The sequence below is a fragment of the Pinus tabuliformis genome, chromosome 5_1, assembly GCF_031772625.1.
Source record: "Pinus tabuliformis cultivar Carrire ecotype Pingquan chromosome 5_1, CPIR1, whole genome shotgun sequence".
Classification (NCBI taxonomy): Eukaryota; Viridiplantae; Streptophyta; class Pinopsida; order Pinales; family Pinaceae; genus Pinus; species Pinus tabuliformis.
Genome location: NC_142305.1, coordinates 520,235,462 through 520,254,992, shown reverse-complemented (window position 1 = coordinate 520,254,992; position 19,531 = coordinate 520,235,462).

The window sequence follows — 19,531 nt, the reverse complement described above, 5'->3', positions numbered from 1 at the left end:
AAATTTCTACTCAACGCCATGACACTAAGAGGCATGGATGCCGCATTCAGTACCACCACACCACAAGGAAAAAAAATAGAACTACAAACTTCTATATTTGCGTCGATTGGTGTGTCTATTTTAGAGTAGGGCTTCCATAATTTTGGATTTAATTATAAATACTTATTAGGTGGATAGTAGGACTTAATCTCCAAAGAATATACACAAAATATTTTTATTAGTACTCAAGGATAGAGTGTTGAGATTTATCTCAAGTAGTTATGTACTTCTTGTTTTTCTTTACAATTTTTTCCATGTATATATATATTCTACTCATATTAGTTATTTTTATAATTAATAATAATAATTTAAAATCAAATTATAATTTAGTTAATTTTTATGAATATTTTTTTTTTGCAATTTGAAATGTATTAAGAGGTAAGTGTCTTTATGTCTACTGTAAAGTTATACCTATCAATTTTTACATCATTTTAATTTATATAATTGCACTAATTCTGCTTCTTAATATCATAATAATAAATAAATATAAATAAATGATTCAAAGAACTTTGCAATTTTACTTCTTAATGTCTTTGTAATAAATAAAATATTCACACTTCAAACTTTATATTTGTGTTGAGAGGCCCTCTATAGCCCAGTATGGGGTAGATCTCATGTAAACATGTAAACATAAACAATTAACATGTATTGTTTAACATTTAACATTTAACATTTTTTATCTAACGTTGGCCTTATTTAAAAATCAATTTAAGTATTATTATGTATAAACACAATATAAATTTAAAATATAAAGAGGGCACGCTATAACCCAGTATGGGGTAGATCTCACATAATCTTGTAAACATAAATCTAAATGTAAACAATTAACATGTAAAGTTTAAAATTTAACATATAACTTTTTTAATCTAATGTTGGCCCTATTTAAAAATCAATATAATTATTATTATTTATAAACACAATATAAATTTAAAATATAAAGAGGTTTACAAACACTAAAAAAAGAGGTATGCTAAATAAATAAAAAATATAAATATGTTGGCACAAAAATGAAATCAGGGACAAACCCTGGGTTTAGGCATAAGGGTCCAATAATGGTTCACTGTAGTTTAGGACAACATCGACATTTTCACCTTACCCCAAGGGATAAGGAGTCTCACCCGAGGCATGTAGCGACCGAAACTAAGAAGGGCTTAGTGTAATGTCATGGATATCTTAACCATTACTCTATATGCGGCCCAATGCATATATTCAATCTAACATGACAATAGACTCGCAACATATAAAAAAATTTAGTGGGTCCATGAATCATAACTAAATACACACGATACCAAGTAACCAATCTGATTTCTCTTTTACATTAATCCAATAGAAGGTTCAGTACATTGTACATTTGGCCTCAGCCATAGACAAATATTTAAAATACTAGGCTTATAGAACATCGTGAATCCTAATAGATCTCAACTCTGACTTTCATGTTACTACTCTGGTCTTCGGGTCTGATACTCTGGTATCTTGCATCCTTCTCGCTACTCGTCTTTTACCCCAACTATTCCCACCTTCTCTTCTTGTGGTCCCATACTTTTTATATGCTCCTCTGCTATTTGAACTACCAGTTCTATTCGGTTGTCTCTTTCCTTGGCTACCTTTCGTCTGCCTTGTCTGCTCGGCTTCTGCTTTCTGCTGAAACCTTGCCGCAACCGTCCCACAACTACATGTTCTTGTTTCCCTTCCCATAAATATTCTTTGCAACTTGACCATTGCTTCTGCCACCTGTTTTCCCTTTTTCTTATACTCAAAATCTTTCAAAATTCAAAACGAAGGCCCCAACAGGCCCCGACCATAGTTCTTTAACTTATCTAGGAGTCAATCTATCTTGAGTGTTGTGGGTCCTGTTGTTGTTTCTGTGGATACTTTTGTTGGTTGCCACTCTTGTTCTTCCATCTGATGAGCTACTGCTTCCATTGTATCCTCTGTCATTGGCTGGGTGGTTCCTACTCCTACTGCTTCTTCTTCTCTCTGCTAACCTTCTTTCCCAAATGAAGGCCCCAACTTAGGAAAGACAGTAGTTGTCTTCTGCCTGAATTCATTGTATTTGTGGAGGGCAGCTTCCCATGCAATTATGATTGAATCAGCTTTTCGGGTGAAGTCTTCAGCTGTATTAGATGTTAGTTCACTTGGTCTTTGACTCTGGAGGTAGTTCCACTATTCCTCACTACTATTGCAGACTTCCTTTAGGGCCAGTACTTGTAGTCAGCTCAGAGGTCTCAGGTCCCGGATGATCTTATTGGTTTTTGTTGATTCTTCCTCTATCTGGATGACTTGTGCTTGAATAGCTACGATTTGTTCATCGATATTTTGGAGTTGGTTGGAGTCTCTGAATTCATTGCTGTTGACAAACAAGGTTTGGAGTTGTTCCCTCATAGGATATACTGGCTGATTCTTTATTGCGAGGTTTATCAACTAGCCCTGAACTTTATCCATTAGGGCATATCCATCGACTAGTGCTTCAGCTAGTGCTTGTTTCTTAGCTACTACTGCACTGATTTTTTCATCTATTTTCCGGGCATATATCTCCACTAGATCTGGTAATGCTGATCTGACTATCTCTAGTTTTTTATTCATGTCAATGTTTCTTGCCACCAGACTTGAGCATGCTGCTTGAATGTGGTTGCAAAAATTTACCAATGTGCATGTTGCAATGTCCTTTGAGGCTTCTGTGTTAACATCTGTTATCATCGACCAAAGTGACCAAATTTTTTTTGTCACTTGATATACCTGTGCTTGTAGATCGGTATTTGCCTATCTTAGGTGATCTCTTTCCTGTGTAACCTCCTGTAGCTATTGCTTGTCCTGCCCATGTTCCCAGACCAAGTCATCATGTATCCTTTCAACTCTTAGCACTACTTTTGGATGAATGCAAATAGTTGTGCTCATGACCAGTGCTACAGGGTCTTGGTCTACATTGTGTTAGGATCTGTAAAGTTGGCTTGAATGGGTAAGCCGCTGGCAATGGATTTTTCAGAGTGGGAGAGTTTACTAGCTGTGATGGTGGGGTGAACTGGGGAGTGGAGGGAATGATATTAGGCTTGGGTACCAATGGGAAATTTATAGGAAATTTTTTCTTCAGCCTTACCGCTCTAGAATCTTTGATTTCTGCAACTATAAATGGGCCTAGCCAGTGCATTTGCAATTTCCCTAGAAACATTTGGAATTTGTTGTCGTATAATAGTGCATGTTCCCTGACTTGGAATGTATTCTTTCTGATATGTCTTTCTTGCCAATATTTCTGCCTCATTTACTCTACTGACTGGTGAAACTCAGCTAAGAATATTGATTCGTCTAGTTCCATCAGTTCCATCAGTTGCTTCATTATTTCTTTTAACACTGAATCATCCGTCATTTTGGTTGCTTGAGAAATAAACATGCTTGGCACTATGAATTTCGTTGGGACCAATGCTTCTTTTCCATATACTAGATGAAATGGTGTTTGTTTGTTTATTATTTTCATGGTTTTTCTGTAGGCCTATAATGTTGTTGGCATGCGTTCATCCCAGTTGTCCCTGTTGGCTGATACAATTTTTGTGAGGCCTTTCTCCAGTATTTTATTAAATGCTTCAACTGTGTCATTAGACTGTGGGTGGTATGGGCTACTTTTGTGATGTTGAATCATAAATTTCTTAAGAAGAGACTTAATAGTTTCATTAATGAAATGTTTCCATTGATCACTTGTCAGGATTTTTGGACATCCAAACCTTGATATTATGCATTCAAAAATAAATCTTGCAGCAGTGTTGGCTATACAGTCCTTGACTGGTGTTGCTTCTGCCCATCATGTGAGATATTCTATAGCCATTATGATGTACCTTTTGCATGAATGTCGCGTTGGTGGTGTTACAAGGTCGATGAAGTCTATCGCTCACTTCTAAAACAATTTCACTGTGTGAACTGGGTTTTAAGGAAGTTCATATTGACGTGATGGCTTTCCAACTCTCTGACAAACATCACAAGTTTTAGCGTATTCCTTAGAATCCTTATGGATAGATGGCCACCATAACCTTGCGTGCAATATTTTCCTTGCAATGGCTTTCCCTCTGACATGGCCTTTGGGAAACTCCAGCGTGGCATTCCTAGAGCACTTCTTCCCTTTTGTGTTGAAGCATATAGCATCTTAGAATTTGATCCAGGCCCATCTTATAGATATGTCCTGCAATTAGTTGATAATCCGCTTCCTTTACTATTATATGTCGCTTTTGTGTTGACATATACCCCTCTGGGCAGTACCGTGTCATTAGTAGTCCAACAATTTCTTCTAAGTAGTCTAGAATTACCTCTATTATGAATAAGTCAACATCTAGTAACTGATCATCTAATGGCCCTTCATTCTCTCCTAACTCCAGTCATGATAGATGATCTGGCCCCACACTTAGCCTTTTGGGGTGTTATGACTACCTCAAACATGAATTCTTGAAAGAGTAATAACGAACGACATATTCTGCCTTCCAATACTAGTTTGTTCACCAAATAATTTAGTGTTGAATGGTCTGTGAAGAATTTAAATGGTGCTCCCAGCAAGTAATGCCTGAATTTTTGTAGAGAGTAAATCATGGCCAATGCTTCCCTCTCTGTTGTCATATAATTTCTTTTTGCAGTTGATAATTTACTACTAGCATAGTACACTGGGTGATCCATATTTATCTCTCTCGATTGTGCCATTATTGCTCCTACTGCGATCCCTGATGCATCAATATGTACATGAAATGTCTTGTTCCAGTCTGGGTATACAAGGATAGGAGCACTTACCAGTTTATCTTTCAACTTATTCAATGCTGCTTCCTAGGACTCCGACCAAATGAATGCTTCCATATTTTTCATTAACTTTTCCATAGGGGTTGTAATTGATGTGTAATTCTCGATGAATCGTCGACAATACCTTGTATGTCCTAGAGTGGACTGCAGTTGCTTTACACTATGTGGGGGTTCCATGTTAATGATTGCCACAACCTTTGCAGGATCTACACACACTCCATGTTTGCAAACAATATGGCCCAACAATGTTCGAATGGAACTGCAAAGATGCATTTTTTTAGATTCAATGAAATTTGCAACTGTTTGCATCTCTCAAACATGACCCTTAAGAAGCTTGTGTGATTCTTCAGTAAACTATACACTATCCAGTCATCCATGTATACCTCTAAGAACTTTCTGATATAGTCTATAAATGCATCTATAACGATCCTTGAGAAAATAACTGGTGCGTTCTTTAATCCGAATGGCATTACATGATAAGAATGTGACCCCCATTCTGTTGTAAATTTTGTGTTCCTCTTGTCTTCCTCTATTATTCGAACCTGATGGTAGCCTAAAAATCCATCAGTGAAGGAATATGCTTCATTCCCTACTACATTGTCCAAAACCTCATCACTAAATGGTGTTGGGAAGGGATCATGCACACATGCATTGTTCAAACTTCAGTAATCGAGATAGACTTTGATTTTCGTTGCGTCTTTCTTGTTCTGTATAACAATTGGATTAATCCATTATGCTTCATCCACCAGGAATATAAGTCCAGCTTGTAGCATTTTTTCAATCTCCCTCTTGACCTTTTCTTTCACTCTTGGGTTTAGCCTATATGGCCTGTGCTTTATTGGACTGGCATCTGGTTTTACCACAATCCTCATCTCTCCTATTTCCCCTTTTATCCCCTTTATCTTAGCTACCGAAGCTGGGAATAAGCCTTTATATTCTTGCAGCAGGTCGAATATCTCCCTTGTTGTTTATTATTCCCAGTCATCTTCGATGGATACCATCTTGGGTTTATCATCTAATTCGATATTATGCTTTCGCAATTTCAGCGGGAGTAGGTGTGTGGCCTCTCCCGCGGGACATTCTTGAATATCCCTTTCTCTTTTTGTTTCCTGGAAGGTCAGGTGTCTTAATCCTTCTAAATCATCTTCATCTCGTTCTGCATCTACTTTGTCGCAGGACATATATTCTAGATAACTTGCTTCATAGAAATACTATAGAAACTTGTCATCAACGCAACCTTCCCATAATTGTCCTAGGGTGAATAGAATCTTTTGATGGCATATAAGGTCTCAGTCAAGTGTCAATCAACATCTTTGAATGAGAAGTTACTCTTGAACTAGCTAACCAAGATATCCCAATCTGCTATCTATTTACGAAGTTCCTCTTGTATGTACCATGGTTGTGGGATTATACCTAGAGTGTGTATAAATACATGCACCCAAAGTTACTTCGGAACCTTTTCTCTTTCCAAATTTTCTATGTAGTCCTCTAAATGCTTCGTAGGATCTGAATTACCTCTATACTTACTCTATTATGTGGTCGGTCTTCTTCTTGACTAAACCTCTCTCTCATGGCTCGCTTTATGGTTCCCCATTCACACAACGTGTTTGGGTGCGCTCTCCACCACCTTGCCGTGGTGGCATGTAATGTGATATGTAATAATGGAACCTTGTGATCTTCTCTTATGTATCTATCTACTTTGTTTAAAAAAATGTCTATTGATTCAATACCATGGAATTTGGTATAGTCTCTTACCTCTGCCCCTATCCAGTTTATCCTGCATATCTTCACGTAGCGTCTGGTATCAATTTTGTATCCCGCTTGCTACCATGCGTCCCATGTGACTTCTAAACTAGCTTCTTAGCTTTGAATACTCCTCCAACTAACAGATCCTCCTGCTGTAGGATCTATATAATCCTCTCTCTTTCCTACTGTTAGTGTCTACAACTGGTCTATCATTACCAGTTCGTCTCTGTCATCCACAGGTTCCGTGAACCTAGGTCCTTGATATGGATCCAAGGGTTGTATCACCCACATCCCTTCTGCTTCAAAGATCATTAAATGTTTCTTCAATTCTATGAAAGCATAGTTTTCATATGCCCAATCGATACTAAGAAGTCCTGGGTATGGGTCCTTGTCCCCCATTATATCAATCACTTCAAATTCAGTATATGAATTTACTCCCACTACATCCACCTCTACATCTTCCAACCTTCCAATAGGCAGAGTACAATATTAATTTTCCATCCTCAATTGTATTGGTGAATATTTAAGTTGCGACTTCCCCAACACCTCCCATGTTTCCCTGGGTATAATTTTTACATTTGACCCTAGGTCTAGCATTGTGTCCTTGGTCTAGAATCCTGCAACCTGAGCATCAATCCATAATTCCCTTCCGATTCTCTTTCTATTCTACTGCACTCTTCTTGTATGTCTTTCTGGCAAGGTGGTAGATATTGGTTCTTGTTTCTCCTCATCTTCTAGCAACACCACTTTCAAACTTCTCCGCAACTCCTTCAACATTTTCTCATCATCAACGATTTGAAGAAATATCTTAAACCATTCTTCTATCAGTTGAGCATTACCGAGTGCGTGTTTGTCCTATTTATGATTTTCCTTTGTCTTTGTCAATCCTTCAAACAATTTAGCTACTTCTTGGTAATATTGTTTTTGTTGTGGGGGGTTATATGACTTCTTCGAGGATGCTACCCAAATAATTGAGTGCAAGCCCACCATATTCCTATATTCCCTTATCGTCTTTCCTCCTCTTGTAACTATATTTATGTTATTTATAGGAAGAGTGTCATTAGTACAAGGCCCTGCATTAATTAGATTGGCCCCTCTCTGTCTAGTCATTTCTTCCCATTTTGTAATGAGCTCAGGGCAATCCTCTGTAGCATGTGTATTGACCCTACATTGTGAACACCATGGTCTTCTAGGGAGTATAAATTCTCTAGCAACCAACATGCCCCTCCTAATCACAATTATAGCATCTTATGGGACCTCTTCCTCTAGCTATTCCTCTTCTCATGTTTCCTCCTTGTCCTCCCCTAATAGATTTTATCACCTTGAATGTGGACCTATCCAACCTCTCTGGTAAAGCATCTAATGCCCTACACTGGTCAGCATGATGTGTTGTGAATGCACAAAATTCACATTAGTTATTATTTGGTACATTAGAGTACTTTTGTAGTATTGGACATACACATGGTAAATGTTCATAATTCCAATAGATTTCACAATATTCTTGTGTATTCCGTCCTGAAAAATCTCCTTGCACTCCTACTGTCGTAAATCCTGTTGTTGGCGGGGTTCCTGGTGGTCCTATAATTCCTCGTGAATTGTTGATGCCTCTCAACCTTGGGCATTCTGCCTTAACATGTCCTTCCAATAGGTAGTGAGTACACCATACGTTAGGTTTATCTAGCCGAATTGGTTGTAGATCTTTCAATTTTTCATTAATTTGGCGATCTGACTTTGGAGGCCCATGATTGACGAGTCTTGCAATCTCATCCCCTGATACTCATGTGGGTATCTTGACATGGATTCTATATGCGATGCTTGTTCTAAAGCATCTTGGAGAGTCCCAATCTTTTGTTGTCTCAACGATGTTCTTGTAAGTGGTAAGAGTGCTTTGATGAACCGATCTCTTTGATGATTAGGTTCTAAGGTGTAGTTCAAATTGGTAATAGCATCCTTAAATATCTACATCAGTTCCCAAGTAGTTTCACCTTCCTTCTTTTTAATTTCCCATAGTTCCGATAATCCTTGTTGATCAGACAAAATAAGTGTTTGGCCGAAAATGTTTTTTCAATCAAAAAAGATTTTCAACTGAAAACCTGCAACTCTGCAACCAACCAGAGCTGGTTCACATATGTTTATTTTTCTCCAATTACAGAATGGTTAAACTCCATTTAATACAATGAATTTATTTTTGGAACCAACACCATCATTTGCATAATTAAATCTACTTTCACTGGATATACATTTTACAGAATTTCATAGATATTTGCTAATTTTAACTAATTTTTTGAAGATCATTATGATTCAATGAAATCAAAATTTGTATCTTCCAAAATATGTTGAGAATGCAACAAGATGATGGAGCTTAGTGGAAAGAAGTCACCTTCACTAAGTGGGCTCGCAGGCTATTTTTGGCGCAAAGTCTATTTTTAGACATATGGATCATGGTCTATGAGTTGCAGGATACTATTTGTGGATGATTGGTCATGTTGGTAAAAATAGATGGACTTCTATTTTTAGACATGTGGGTGGTTTCTATTTTTAGACTGCCAGGCTAAAAATAGAACAGTAAAATATTATTAGATCATAATAATATTTGGACTATAAACATTATCTTATCCTCTTGGAGCACTTTAGTTTGAGATACAGATGTGGCACATGCAGCTATCAGAAGGAAATACGCTTTTCTTGTGGGTCAGTTGAGCTATTGCATGCAGGACTTCAATTAGAACTCATGTGGTTGGGTTTGGTGGAGTTGATTGTGGAGTTGATGGAGTTGTGTTCAGTTTGACTTGGTTAAACTAGTTGTATTTTATTCTAACTAAAGAATACACTAGTGATGAGTTGTGTGAATTAATTATTAATTAATTCACTAATTATTAACTCATAAAGCAACTAAAGGATACATCAGTTAACTCAGTGCATGTACAGTTCAGTGGAGACAGGTGTTAGAAGTTGAGATTGCTATTAGTTGTGACTATAGTTGTGCATGATATTTGCACATGCATGGATGGATATTTCCCATGAGGATTGTGTACTATAACCAAGGGAATTCGAATTCACAGAGTGATTTATTCTCTTGCAAGATTTCGTGGTGGAGGCAGGAAAACAGTGGAGGAGATTTGAGGCGTCAGATCTAAGCTAGTTTGTGTGTAACAGGTGGAGATAGTACTGAGTACTTGTGAGGAGCATTGTACTATGTATTGTTACATGTTCTATATCATTATAATATACAGATAGTGTGGGGTTTTCAACTGTATTCTTTCCCCAGGTTACATACTGTGTTAATGTGTGCATGCGATTGATGTTTCATTATTTTTAATGCCGCTAAATTGATGATCAACGTAGAGGAGGTTATGTATTGTGAATGTATTCCACAATAGTGTATGATCGGGATAATATATGTGAATAAGTGATTAATTATTCAAAATTTCTACATGGTATCAGAGCTGTTGATCATCAGATCTATTATTCAGAAAGTGTTTACATTTTATTTCTTCAGGAGGAGTCTGTAATCAGGCCAGGTAGCCTTTGGATTCATCCTTCATTTCAAAGGTGAGATATCCGATAAAATCCCATACAGTAAATCTCTGTATGAGAAATACTTTGTTCTCACGAATTCTAGATCAGAGGCGGTTGAGTTTTGAGCTGGTGGAATTCGAATTTGCAGTAGTGTTTTCTTGGTGTTAACGTTGCAATGTCTTTCAACAGATTGCGATTGGAGTATGCTCTTGAGGGTAGCTCGAACTATATTGCATGGAAGGATAGGATGGAGGCGGTGTTAGATGATAATGGGCTGAAGGATTTCATAAAGGCTGAGGTCCCAAAGCCTACTGATACTGCACAAGTTGATGCTTGGCAAAAGAAGACAACAAAGTGTCGAAGGATTCTGTTGGAGGGCATGAAGGATCACATTGTGTCCAGCCTGCATGGAAATGCTTCTCCATACTTGATGTGGAAAGCATTGATAGATCTATTCCAAAGCAAGAGCGATCAGAGGAAGCTGGCACTCAAGGATAAACTCAAAAACATTAAATGCGAGAAGGGAGACAGTATGCCCAAGTATCTCACGAAGTTCACTCAGTGTAGGGATGAGCTAGGAATTGTGGGGGTGACTTTCGATGATGAGGATTTGGTGAGCTTGGCTCTCCTTGGTCTTTCCAAGAGTTGGCATTCCTATCAGGACTCTGTCAATGGTCGGGAGAAATTTCTAGGATGGGAGAGACTTTGGTCAGATCTTGTGTAGGAGGAGATCGAGCGGAATACTAGGGACGGATCTTCATCAAAGGGACCTGATGAAGAAAATTGCGCTTTGGCTGCCAAAGCAAAGAAGGTGAAGAATCAAAAAGCTTCTCATTCTGATGCGAAAGGCAAGAAGCAGGACATGTCCAAGGTGAAGTGCTTTTACTGTCACCAGCACAGACACTATGCCTCTAATTGTCCGCAGAAGAAGAAGAACAAGCAAGCTGCTAGATCTACAGCGAGAGAGGCCTTAACCTCACAGTTTGAGCTTTATTTTTCATTGATCGCATGCTTGGTATCAAGTGTGATGGGATCGGTATGGTTCTTGGATAGTGGTGCGTATTTTCACATGACAGGAGATCGAGATTTGTTTTCTGATTTGGAAGAGAAAGATCTTGGAGTGCACATCGAGATGGGCGATGATGGTAGATACAGTGCGACCGGTATCGGTACCATTTCCTTTGAGAGGGACTCTGGTAAACCCTTCGTATTGAAGGAATTGATGCATGTTCCCGGATTGAAGAAGAATCTTATCTCTGTGGCGATGTTAGAAGACAAGGGATATGATTTTGTTTTTAGCAAGGGAAAGGCTTTCCTATGCTGTAAGACAACTGGAGAAACCCGGAAGATATGGGTTCGAGTCAGGAGCCTTTATAAGTTGCATGTAGATGGCTACCCAACAATGACATGCAAGGCAGAAGGATTGGTGAGCCAGGATGATGGCGAGCTGTGGCATAGGAGATTGGGTCACCTTCACCATGGAGCCTTGAATATAATGTAGCAAATCACTACTGGGCTTCCAAAGGCACTCTTGCGCAGTCAGATCAGTGCAAGTGGTGTACTTTGGGAAAGTTTGTGAAAGCCACCTTTCACGAGAAGGATAGTCGCGCCACGATGATCCTTGAGAGACTTCACACAGACGTGTGTGGACCTTTCTCAATAGCTTCGAAAACAAAGCACAGGTATTATGTAATCTTTGTTGATGATTTCTCTCGAATGTGCTGGATCTTCTTCATGCAAAAGAAGAGCGAGACATACTCAAAGTTCTGTGAGTTCAAAGCACTATTCAAGGAGGAGTTGGGGAAGAAGGTGAAGGCTCTTAGGAGTGACAATGGTGGTGAATACATCTCTGGTGAGTTCAAGGATTTCTACAGCGTAGAAGGGATTCGAAGAGAGCTCATAGCTCCTCATAACCCACAACAGAACGGGGTTGTTGAGCGAAGGAACAGAACGATCGTGGGTGTTGCACGGGCGATGTTTCATGATCAAGGCCTACCCCTTCACTTGTGGGCGGAAGCATGCAATACTGCAGTATATGTGCAGAACCGTTGTCCTCACAAGATACTTGGCATATGTACACCCGAGTAGGCTTATTCTGGTAAGAAGCCTAATCTTTCTCATTTGAGGATTTTTGGTGCTAACATTTACATGCATGTGACGAAGGATGCCAGGAAGAAGCTAGAGCCGACCGCAGAGGTTGGGATATTTGTGGGGTACACTGATACGCCCCACAACTATCGTGTGTATTTTCCAGACAGTGGCAAGACTGTTGTGCGACAGGATATAAAATTTGAGGAGGAGAAAGCCATGAAGTGTTCGCTTGTGAGGGAGCCACACTTGCATGCAGATGAGGAGCTGTTAGTTCCTAAAGATGAGCTACAGGACGTGGATCAGCCACAAGATGAAGTTCATGGAGTGGAAGAGACCACTCATGCAGTGCCAACCATCAGAGGGTGAAAGTGCTTGACAGAAGCTGAGCGACTGGCTCAAGATGCAAAGAAGGTTGTAGGACCACCTACAGCTCAACGTAGATAGAGACAGTCACCCGATCGATACACTGGATACATGGCTCTTATGAGCAAATGTGTTGTGACTGAGCCATCCTCTTTCGACGAAGCTGTGGAGGATCCCGCATGGGTAGATGCCATGGTGGAAGAGTATGATTCGATTGTCAGAAAAAGTGCAGGGAGATTGTCCCAAGACTGGAAGGGAAATCAGTGGTCGGTTCGAGATGGATCTACAAAGTTAAGTAGGCAGCTGATGGGAGTGTGGAGAAGTACAAGGCAAGATTTGTTGCCTGAGGCTTCTCACAGATAGAGGGGATTAATTATGAGGAGACCTTTGCACCTGTCGCAAGGTATTCTTCCATACGGACGATTCTTGCTCTTTCAACGCAGATGGGATGGCACATTCATCAGATGGATGTGAAGACTGCTTTCCTCAACAGAGTCATTGAGGAGGAGGTGTACATAGAACAGCCCGAAGGTTTTGAGATCTTCAGCAGCGAGTCGCATGTGTGCAGGCTCAAGAGAGTGTTGTATGGGTTGAAACAAGAACCACGTGCTTGGTACACACAGATAGAAAATTATTTCACCAGACTTGGATTCTCCAAGAGTGAGGCGTATCCTAACCTATACCAGATTGTGGTGGAGGGTAAGTTGCTTATCATTGTACTTTATGTAGATGATTTGATTCTAACAGGTGATGAGCTGTTGATACTTTCATGCAAGGATGATCTTGCTAAGGAGTTTGAGATGAAGGACTTGGGCCTCCTTCATTATTTCCTGGGATTGGAAATTTGGCAGCGCAGTGATGGACTATTTGTTTCTCAGGGTAAGTATGCTCGGGAGATACTAGAGAAGTTCAACATGCATGGCTGCAAGCCTGTTGATACTCCTCTTCCTAGAGGTTGGAGGAAGGAGGATGCTACTTCAGCAGAAGTAGTGGATGCCACTATTTATCAACAGTTGGTGGGGTCGCTTATGTATCTGGTCAATACACAACCCGATATATGCTATGCTGTTAACCAGCTTTCACAAGCTATGGTTAAGCCAACCAAGCTCTTCTGGAAGGTAGGCAAGCATGTATTGTGTAATCTCAGAGGCACATTAGGATATGGATTGTGGTATAGACATGAGGATGAGGTGAAGCTATGTGGCTTCACGGATGCAGATTGGGCAGGGAGACCAACAGATAGAAAGAGTACATCTGGAGGGGTCTTCAGTATCAGGTTGACAGTAGTTTCTTGGTACAACAGGAAGAAGAGATCCATGGCACTCAGTTCAGCAGAGGCCGAGTATACGGCATCAAGTTTGGCTGCATGCGAGGCTATATGGATGAGGAAGATCCTGGTCGGGTTCTTCAGTTCATACTTGGAGCCTGCTGTGATTTACTGTGATAACCAGAGTTGCATTAAACTGTCGACTAATCCAGTATTTCATGATAGATCTAATCACATTGACATGAGGTACATCATATTAGAGATTGTGTGCAGCGGAGAATCATGTTACTTTCATACATTCCAACGGAGGATCAGGATGTTGATATCTTGACGAAGGCGCTCACCAGGAGCAAATTCGAATACCACCGAGGCAGGATAGGGGTTGCTGATAATCCATATCTTGTTGAGAGGGAGTGTTGAGAATGCAACAAGATGATGGAGCTTAGTGGAAAGAAGTCACCTTCACTAAGTGGGCCTGTAGGCTATTTTTGGCACAAAGTCTATTTTTAGACTATGTCTATTTTTAGACATATGGATCATGGTCTATGAGTTGCAGGATGCTATTTGTGGATGATTGGTCATGTTGGTAAGTGTTAGGATCTTCCGACACATAGGAAATAGTTAACTACAACTTGGTCTAGTATAGAGTTAGGTATAGAGTTAGGTAAATTGTGTTTCTTTACTATGTACATTTTGTAACTTTCAATCCGACGGTCACGATATGTAGTGATCCGACGGTTCTTTCTCTCCTCGGTATTACCGACGCTTGATCCGTGGCTTGACACCTGATTGGTCCATGATCTCTATTTAAAGAGCATGGAGGGTCATTTGTAGGGTAATCCGTCTATGAGAGAAGCATATGTAAATTTTTCATTCTTTTATTAATAAATTTCCTGAAGTGGCCGCGTTGGCTCAGGCCATGGACTGTTTCCCTCTTTGAGGGTTTTAACCACGTCAAAATACTGGTGTATTGATCTGTGATCTGTTTGTGAGTGGTGTCCTTTGGTGTTCTGTCTGAGGAACTTACCTTGTAAATTCCTACATGGTATCAGAGCTATTTGAGGGCCGCGTCCGTTGGTGATCCAAATCTGAAGCCGGTAGAACTGCATCCGACTGTCGTTTCCTAGATCTACTGTTTCTGAATTCTTTCGGGCTGAGAGGACTGCTCTGTTGTGTTGGGAGCATCTGTTCCAGTGAGGAACCCCTTTCGTTTCACGCGAAAAGGTTTCCGGTAGCCCTAGCAGCGTCATTTTTAAGATATGGAGGTATACAGTGTTTATTTGCAGTTTACAGTTATTTTCTCTCTATTTATTTCAGTTTCGGTTTATTTAGCCTTTTTTATTACTGGATTTATACCTTTCATTTCTGTGTATGCTCTTTGCCCTGCGACTCTGTGCGATCTGGGCAAATCATAAACAGAAAGGAAGGATTTTTCTCATGCGTATGCTCTTTTCCGCTGTGCCTTAGTGTGATCTCGGAAAATCAGAAACATTAAGGAAAATATTTAGTTTCCGGCTAAAGCTAACTTCGAGCCGCAAGGTTCATTTTTTTTGTATGTCCGTGTTGGGTTTTGTGTTTTTTGTTTTGTAGGGAAAAATAGCTTTCTCAAAGCAAGCACGCAACCCAAAGCATCAACCCCCCCCCTCTCTCTCTCAAACTTTTTGTATAGCTCACTTGGTGCAAAGCTAATTTATGAGAGTAGAGGTCTTGGGTTCAAGTCTCCATTTTGTGGAGGCAGAGTTTTTTTCATTTCCGCACATTCCCGCACTTCGTCAGCGACTTCGTTAATTTTTTTTTCAAAAAGCCATAACTTCTTCATCCGGAAGCCGTTTTCAGAACCGTTTTTTTTGAAACAGCCTAATTTTTTGAGATCTTTCCATCGGTACACTTAGTTTCAGCATCAATAGCTTCAGTTTCTGTTAAAAATGGAAAGTCCATGCAAGTCATTCTTGATAGCACTAACTACTTCCAATGGTGGTCCTACATTGTGGATTTACTTAGAAGTAAAGGTCTTTACAGAATAGCCACAGGCCAAGATACAAAACCGAAAGATGAAGATAAGGCAGCTAAATGGGAAAATAGGCAAGACCAAGCACGTGGGTTGATAGGGATGTCTATTTCTCCAGATCTTAGATTCCATATTGCAGAACTTGATACTCCTGATGAAGCACTGCAACAAATTACTAAAGTCTTTGGAATTAAAAATGAACTTAAAGCCCATCAACAAAAATGAATTGCTTACATTGGACCCCAATAATTTTTCTTGCATTGAAGATTTTTTTTCCAAGTTCAAGACCCTTAGACTTCTCTTGGAAGGTGTTAAGGTTAAGAAAGAAGATAGTAGCCTTATCTACTCCATTCTTACTAAGTTGGGACCAGCCTATTCTGTGTTTGTTTCCACCTTCCATTCTACAAGAGAAGCCTTCATTTCTCAAGGACAAACCTAGAAGTCCCCTTCCTTTGATTCCTTTTGTGATTCTTTAATAAGAGAACAAGAAAAACTCTTACACCTTGGTCTTCTTCATCTTGGAAACTCTTCTAAGAAAGCGTTAGCCGCCCAGCAGCAACCAAATCCAAAGAATCCTAAGAAGTTGTATCCTAAAAAGAATGGTCCTAAACCAAATAAGGGTCCTAAGCAATTTCAGCCTCAAAATGAAAAATCATTTCAACAAAATGATAAGACAAATAAAAACAAAGGGAAGAAGACTGATAGACATTGCAACTTTTGTAATCGAGATGACCACTTAGAATCCAAATGCTTTAAGAAGATGGAAGCCTTGGAAGCAGCAATGAAGAAGCATAACATCCATTTGGAGCAATCTTCAACTTCAACTTCATCTTCAGGAATGGCACTTTCTGCATGTAGTTGTCAAGCATCTCAGTCCGGCTATGCACTAAATGTATCTTCTTCTTCTCATTCTCATGAGTGGCTCATTAATTCTGGAGCTTCTTATCACATGGCAAAAAACAAAGACATGTTTTCTTCTTTAAATGATTGTAACACCAAAAATATATATGTTGGTGATGATAGATCTCTTAGTGTTGTAGGGACTAGAACTGTTCATCTAGACAATGGTCAGTTTAATGATGTATTATGTGTTCCAACCTTATCCTGCAACCTTCTATCTGTATATCAGATAACCCATTCAGGTGAAGGTAAAGTCATTGAATTTTCACCTCACGATGTTGTAATTAAGGACCTAAGAGATCCTCGACAGATTTTAGCTACTGGCATTGCTGATGATTCTACAAGGTTGTATAAGTTTCACAACTTTGGGTCATCAAATCTTCCCTCAGTATTTGTTGCTCATAATGATGAAGTGAGCAAACTTTGGCATGAGCGATTTGGTCACTTAAACTATCGCTCTCTTCAGAATCTATGTAAAGAAAATATGGTGACAGGTCTTCCAATGGTATCTTGTAGAGATGGTGTTTGTTTTGGATGTGTACTCGGAAAACATCATCGGGACAGTTTTGAAAAACATGCCTCTTGGCACGCCTCAACCCCTTTACAGCTCGTGCATAGTGATTTATGTGGTCCACTTCCAGTTGCTTCATTCTCTGGCTACAAGTATTTCTTAACTTTCATTGATTATTTCTCCAGACGCACTTGGGTATACTTCTTAAAACTCAAGAGTGAAGTATTTAACATGTTCTTGTCCTTTAAGGCCTTTGTTGAAAAACAATCTGGACATCAAATTCTTAAGCTAAGATATGATAATGGCGGAGAATTTGTTAAAAACACATTCATCAACTTTTGCACTGAGAATGGAATTCAAATGCAACATACTGTTCCATATACTCCACAACAAAATGGTGTAGCTAGAAAGGAAGAATCACACCTTAAAGGAAATGGCTAATTGTATGCTTCAATCTAAAGGACTTAGTCTTAATTATTGGGCAGAAGCAATTAACTGTGCAAATTACATAATAAATCGCATTCCTACTAAGGTTCTAAAGAATATCACTCCAGAAGAAGCATGGAGCTCAAACAAACTAGAAGTAAGTCACTTTCCTGTTTTTGGAAGTGAAGCATGGGCCCATATTCCAGATGAGAAACATAAAGCTTTAGAACCAAAGAGTGAAAAATGTATTTTTGTTGGATATTCTGAAGATGTCAAAGGATATAGACTTATTCCACTTAATTCAGAAAATGTTATCATTAGAAGAGATGTAAAGTTTGATGAAAATATATCGGCATGTGAGCCTAGTTCGGCGGATGTGCCACCTCTCCCTATCTCTTCTACTTTTGAAAATATTTCTTCTTCAGATGATGAAAGCGAGGATGAAAATCATCCCCCACCTTCTCAGGATCCTCCTTCAGCTCCTCATCTTCCAAAATGGGTCCGTGCTACTCGAGATGCAGCAGGTGATCTTGTCGGTGATCCTATAGATCAGCGACGTACACATTCTCAGTTCGAGAGAGCCTCTTCTTTATTGGCTCAAGCTTCAGTGAATTATGATCCTGACACCTTTGCAGAAGCTTCAGGCCATCCAGATTGGGAAGCAACTATGAATGAAGAATATCATTCATTATTGGCAAATGATACATGGGATCTTGTTCCTCTACCAAAGGGACGAAAACTTGTTAGATGCAAATGGGTTTACAGAACCAAGTATGGACCAGATGGGAAAGTTGATAAAAATAAAGCTCGTCTTGTTGCTAAGGGTTTTTCACAAGTTGAAGGCATTGACTATACTGAAACCTTCTCCCCTGTTGCCAAAATGAACTCTATCCTCCTTGTTCTTTCACTTGCTGCCTCTTTCAAATGGGAAGTCCATCAGATGGATGTTAAATCTGAATTCTTGCATGGGGACTTGCATAAAGAAATCTATATGGAACATCCTATTGGATTTATACAAACAGACTCCAGCCTTGTATGTCGGCTTAAGAAATCCCTTTATGGTCTCAAGCAAGCTCCTCGATCTTGGTATGCCAAAATGGATACCTTTCTTTTAGAATCTGCCTTCTCTAGGTGTCATTCTGACAATACTGTCTGCACCAAGAAAGTGGGCAAGTCTCTTATCATTCTTGTTCTTTATGTTGATGATCTTATCCTGACTGGTAGTGATCCCAACCTTATAAACCATGTGAAGTCTAGCCTTAAAAGGAAGTTTGAAATGACAGACTTAGGACACTTACATTATTTTCTCGGTCTTCAAGTCTTGCAATCCAAGGAAGGTATTTCCCTTTCTCAGTCCAAGTATGCCTGTGATATTCTACGCCACTTTCACATGGAAGACTGTAAGCCAACCCCTTCTCCCTTTCAGTCTGGAGTCAAACTTTCAATCACTTGTACTTCTCCTGAAGTTGATGCTACCTTATACCGTCAACTTGTAGGAAAACTTTTGTATCTAACCCATACTCGTCCTGACCTTTCCTTTGCTGTTGGCATTGTTGCTCGGTTTATGCGAAACCCACGTGAAAGTCATTGGAAAGCAGCTAAAAGAATACTTCGTTATGTTCGAGGTACAGTTCAATTTGGGATTCATTACAGTGCCGAAGCATCTCCTATATTGGTTGGTTTCACTGATTCCGATTGGGCTGGTGACCCTGATGATCGGAAGTCTACTGCAGGTTATGTGTTCACTCTTGGTTCAGGACCTATTACATGGGCTTGCAAGAAACAAGGTGCCATTTCTCTTTCTTCAGCAGAAGAAGAATATCGTGGTGCCGTAGAAGCTATTAAGGAAGCCTTGTGGCTTCGTCAGATCCTGTCAGAGTTTGGCTTTCAGTAG